The 5046-nt window shown below is 39.7% G+C and overlaps 1 long non-coding RNA gene and 1 pseudogene across 1 annotated transcript; both read left to right on the top strand.

The window, feature by feature from the left end:
• Positions 150-1475, top strand: LOC110264808. Its single transcript, XR_002351043.1, has 2 exons — positions 150-427; positions 1303-1475. It is a non-coding gene; the product is annotated as an uncharacterized LOC110264808 (long non-coding RNA).
• LOC107606569 lies at positions 1860-2921 on the top strand (annotated as a pseudogene).

Here is a 5046-nt window from a genome sequence, read left to right as displayed (position 1 = left end):
AGTCACAAGGGAGGCCAGATATTTGTGGTAATCTAAAATGCTAGCCGGCCGGTTGAATCGAACCGGTAACCAGCCGGTTCTATAAAAACGACGCCGTTTTGTGATTTAAGAAAAAAAGAAAAAGAAACAAATCCTGAAACATTCCCTTTCCCGAATCAAGAATCACTGTGCACCCCCATTAGCCCCTTCTGAAGCAAAGCAAAGAGAACCCTAGCCCTAGGATCCTTGCCGCCGCCGTCCCTAGGTTCTCGGCACATCCACTTCTTCCTCTTCCCCCTGTCCGGAACCCAGGTAGCTCGGCTCGTCATCCCCATCTTCCCTGTCTTCTCTGTTTGTGGCTTGGAGCAGCTCGCCGTTGGTTTGCCGCTTGCCGTCGCCTCGCCTATCGTCGTCGTCTCGTTGATTGCCATCCGTGTCTCCGTCGAAGGTTAGTGATAGATCTGTTTAATTTTGTTTCTGGTTACTGATGGCTCTGTTAGTCTGTTTAACTTTGCTTCACATTCGCTCATTCTTTTTAATTTTGCCATGGTTAGTGGTACCGACGAGTGATGAGTGATGGCTCTGGTTAATTTTGCTTCTGGTTACTGATGGGTCTGTTTAATTTTGCTTCGATCCGCTCCTTCCTTTTGATTTTGCTCCGTTTACTGATGAGAGATGGCTTTGTTTAATTTTTGAATGCTTGGTTCTTCTTGATCGTTTTAATTTCTGGAATTTTTGTTCAAATTTTTGTGTAATATTTTGTAATGTTTTATAATGTTGCTGTTTTGTAATTACTGGTTGTTGGGTGCAGGTTTAGTGTCATCACTGTTTTGGAATGTTTATGTACTAATGTTTGTTGTTATTTTGTCATTGCTGGTTACTGGTTGTTGGTTGGAGGTTTAGTGTGATTATGGGTTAATGTTTTGTAATGTTTGTTGCTGAATGCTGATTGTTGAGTTTAGATATGGTCTTGTTGCTGAATGATGTTTGTGATGAATGCTAAATGTTTGTTGCTGAATGCTGCTGCTGTTTTTAATTTCGTGAATGATTTATTAATTTCATTGTTCTTAAATTCCGTTCTTGTTAAAAAATTTGCAATTGGTGATCTTTTGATTTATTATATGCCTCATGTTTTTAATTCCACTCTGCTTCTAGGCTTTGAAATCAGTTTATGATAACTGTGATGCAATTATTTAGTTGGATAACTTATGTAATTATTGAGTTCAAGAGATTGAGTTTTTCTGTTCTCATTATTAGTAAGACATGGATAGCTTAGAATTTTCTATTTCGTTCCCTTACTTCTGAAGTTCATTGTTTCAGAAGGTTCAGTGTTGGCTTCAACTTTCAAATGGGAATTGGGAGCTGGTGAAGATAATAGCATCTTTTAGAATTGAGTCTGTTGTTTCACTTCCTAATGGGAAAGTAAGATATGATCTAGAATTACCATAGTACACAGTGATGTCTGTTCCATCTAGCTGGACTCAGTGAGACAACTGGAAAATATTGTTTTAATTTAACCTTGTTAATCATATCTTGCTTTTGTTCAGATAAAAGCAGGGCCTATTTTGGTTGCCATAAATCCCTTCAAGAAAGTTCCTTTGTATGGTAATGATTATATTGAAGCCTACAAGTGCACTGCAATTCAATTCAACTATTTTTAATGAAAAGTAAATAGCCATTTCTGACCATGAAAGATTCATATGCTGACAAAACTAACCATGAAAAATTAAAACTAAAGTTATACCCATATAAGATAAATTTTATACGACAAAAATAACCAATAGTTAAATTTTTATTGATAATTCCATAAATGCCCTCTTCCTTTTCTCTTCCTTCTTCATCTTCCTTCTATAACCATTATTAACTCCACTGAAAATTTATTGTTCCACCAGATCTACTCTATTCCCACTTTTTCCAAACATCTGCATCTTGCCAACAACCACTGCATTCCTCTCCTCTCTTCTCCCAAACTAACCCAAAGACCCATTCAATCCTCATCCCTTCATATTCTGCATTCAAACTCAAACCCCTCAAAACCCTCACCACCACCAGACCCGACACTATGTGTATTCCCAAATCCTACGTCGGCGATGTCTCCTCTGCCATCTCAGCTTTTTCTGTTATGAACACAACTGCCACATTGTCTTCCCAAAAATCTCAGGTCACGCCTCCAAAATGACGACACTCTATGGCCTCTTCCTCTTCTCCTTTTCCCCAACACTCGCTGAAATCGCCGACTTGTAGACTACGACTTCGTCGCCATCAACATGGAGCACGGCCACGGCAGAATCTCTGACGCGCTCTCTTGTCTCCATGCTTTCGCAGCCACCGGCACCGCTGCAATCCTCCAGGTTCCAAAGAGCTCTGCCACTTGGGCTAAGAAATCCCTTGACTTAGGCCCACAGGGGATCATGTTTCTAATGATCGATTCCACAAAATCTGCCATCGACATCGTGTCGTTCTGCCAGATCCCTCCCATTGGGATCCGTGGCTCGGCTCACTTCGTCGTCCGGGCTTCCGGTTACGACATAGATGAAGGTTACCTTGGTAATTACCAAAAAGAGATGTTGATTATGTGCCAGGTTGAGTCCGTTGAGGGAGTGAAGAACGTTGGTGAGATTTCAGCCGTTGATTGGCATTGATTGCATCCAAATGGGAAGATGTGAAGAAATTCAGGTTGAGTTTGATGTTGTTGATGTTGGGTTGTTTAGAAGCACTGCTGTAGAAGATGTGAAGAAATTCAGGTTGAGTTTGATTGATGAAAGGAAGATGAGGAAGGAAGAGGAAAGAAGAGAGTATTTATGGAATTATTAATAAAAAATTAATTGTTGGTCATTTTTGTCAAACAAAACTTATCTTGTATGGGTATAATTTTAGTTTTAATTTTTATGGTCAGTTTTGTCGGTATCTGAATCTTTCATGGTTAGAAACGGCTATTTACTCTTTTAATGGAAGTATAATTATGTTAATTGCCAACATATTTGCTGTAAGTTTTCGAGTATTTTGATGATTAATTACATTTAGTTGGTGATATTTTATATAGGGATGTTCAAAATCGATCCGGACCGATCTAAACTGATCAACCGAACCGAAAAACAAAAAACCGAACAAACCAAAAATAAAAAAACCAAAAAAATATTTTTATTTTTATTGCGGTTCGGTTCGGTTTTTGATTTTGATAATGAAAACTCCAACCGAACCGAACCAAATCGGTCAAGTAAAAAACAAAAAAAAACCAAACCCCCTCCCCCAAAATGAACGAAACCTAAACCTAACCCAGTAACCCCCATTCGGCAATTCCCCCAAGCCCCACTTCCAAACGAACCCTAGCCCCTCTCTCCCTACTCCCTAGGTCTCACAGCCTCGCTCTCTGCAAATCCATCACCGGTGAGAGACCTCCTCCCACTACCTCGCAGCCACCGCCACCTTCCTCCCTGCGCAGCCCTTCCACTGCTCCCACCCAGGACCTCCTCGCGGACAGAGCAGCCCAGCACTGCAGCACACAGCCCCCAAACGTAAACCTAGATCTAGGCCTCTAGCTGCTCTCTCCTCTCCGTCTCACACTCTTGCTCTCTGCACTGGAGTCTCGAGCTCGAAGCCCTTCCTCCCACCACCTGGCAGCGCCGCCGAAGCCTTCTTCCCAGCGAGCACCAACCCAGCAGCGCCAACCCAGCGAAGCCTTCTTCCCAGCGACAGCGAGCACGGACCCAGCAGTGCCGAAGCCTTCTTCCCAGTTCCCACCGAGCCACCTAGCACAGCACAGCCTAGCCGCGCCGAAGCCTTCTTCCCAGCAGCGTTTCTGGCCACCCACAACACAGCACAGCACAGCACTGACCATCGAGCCACCCAGCCTCCGATTCAAGTGAGATATGGAGCCCGAGCCTCTGAGTCAGGTATGTAATTAGGTAATTTGACTAATTTCTGTTCAATAATCATTGATTTATTGTCGCTGGTTGTTGTAAACTTGTTATTATTTTATTTGTTTTTCATTGTTTAGGGAAATTTATTGTTTTATTTGTTTTATTGTTTTACTTGTCACTGATCATTGATTTCATTGTTGCTGGTTGTTATTTTATTGCTGGTTCAGTGATTGTAAGTTCTTTTATCTGCTATAGCACAAATCAGTTAATATTATGAGATACTAATTTTGATTTAATATTTCTATGTTTTGCTGCTCCTTGAGCTAAGGCTCATTTGGCTAACATGCAAGCATACTTTATTATTATAGATTCCGTTGCAAACTGCTACACTAGAAAGAAACACTAATACCAAGTAATGCCATGAGGTGAGAAATGAAGTGAGGGTGACTTAGCCATGAAGCACCAGTAATTAAGTTTCCATCAGTGATGCAAAGTGTTATGGGATTTGGTTCAATCCATGTTGCTCCTGCTAATACCATATTAAGCTTCATTGCAGGGTATGCAGTTACTTTCCTTCCCTATTGTTACAACAAGAAGTGAAATAATGTCATCATATAATAAATAAAATATCATATACTCATCATAATGTAATGCATGTCAGTTATGTCACTTGATACTTGCAGATTAAACCAGAGTTAAGACAAATTAAACACTAATTAATGTGATACTGATTTGGATTAATGAATTTAGAGAATAAATATACTTAGTTTAAATTGTTTGGGGTATTTTCAACAAAATATACAATATCCGTAAGAAAGTGAATAATGTGTCAAGTGCTTTTTGCTAGGCATATATGCAATATATTAAAAGTTGTACAAAAATACTCTGGACACACAAAATCAGTCACTAAATTAGCTATGTGGTCTGTTTCAAGGTCAGATTGATTTTAGTTATGATGTTTCGTTATGTGATTTGTTTTTTAATCTATTCATTTAACTTTTGGATTGTAGTTATATGCTTTTACACAAGTAACCTGTATCTGAGAATAATTGTAGATGTTGGTTACTTTTCTACACAGCTTTCTAATGGTCTATACTGAACTTTCTAATTTACGAATGTAGCATACTCATAGGGCTTCTTTCATTCATGGTGAGTGCCTTCTTTGTATTCTAATTAAATTCTTATTCCTTCCATTTCCTATCTTATT

Source organism: Arachis ipaensis, chromosome B07 (genome assembly GCF_000816755.2).
Source record: "Arachis ipaensis cultivar K30076 chromosome B07, Araip1.1, whole genome shotgun sequence".
NCBI lineage: Eukaryota > Viridiplantae > Streptophyta > Magnoliopsida > Fabales > Fabaceae > Arachis > Arachis ipaensis.
The sequence above is the reverse complement of the archived record's forward strand: the minus strand, read 5'-3'. Positions and strand labels throughout refer to the sequence as shown.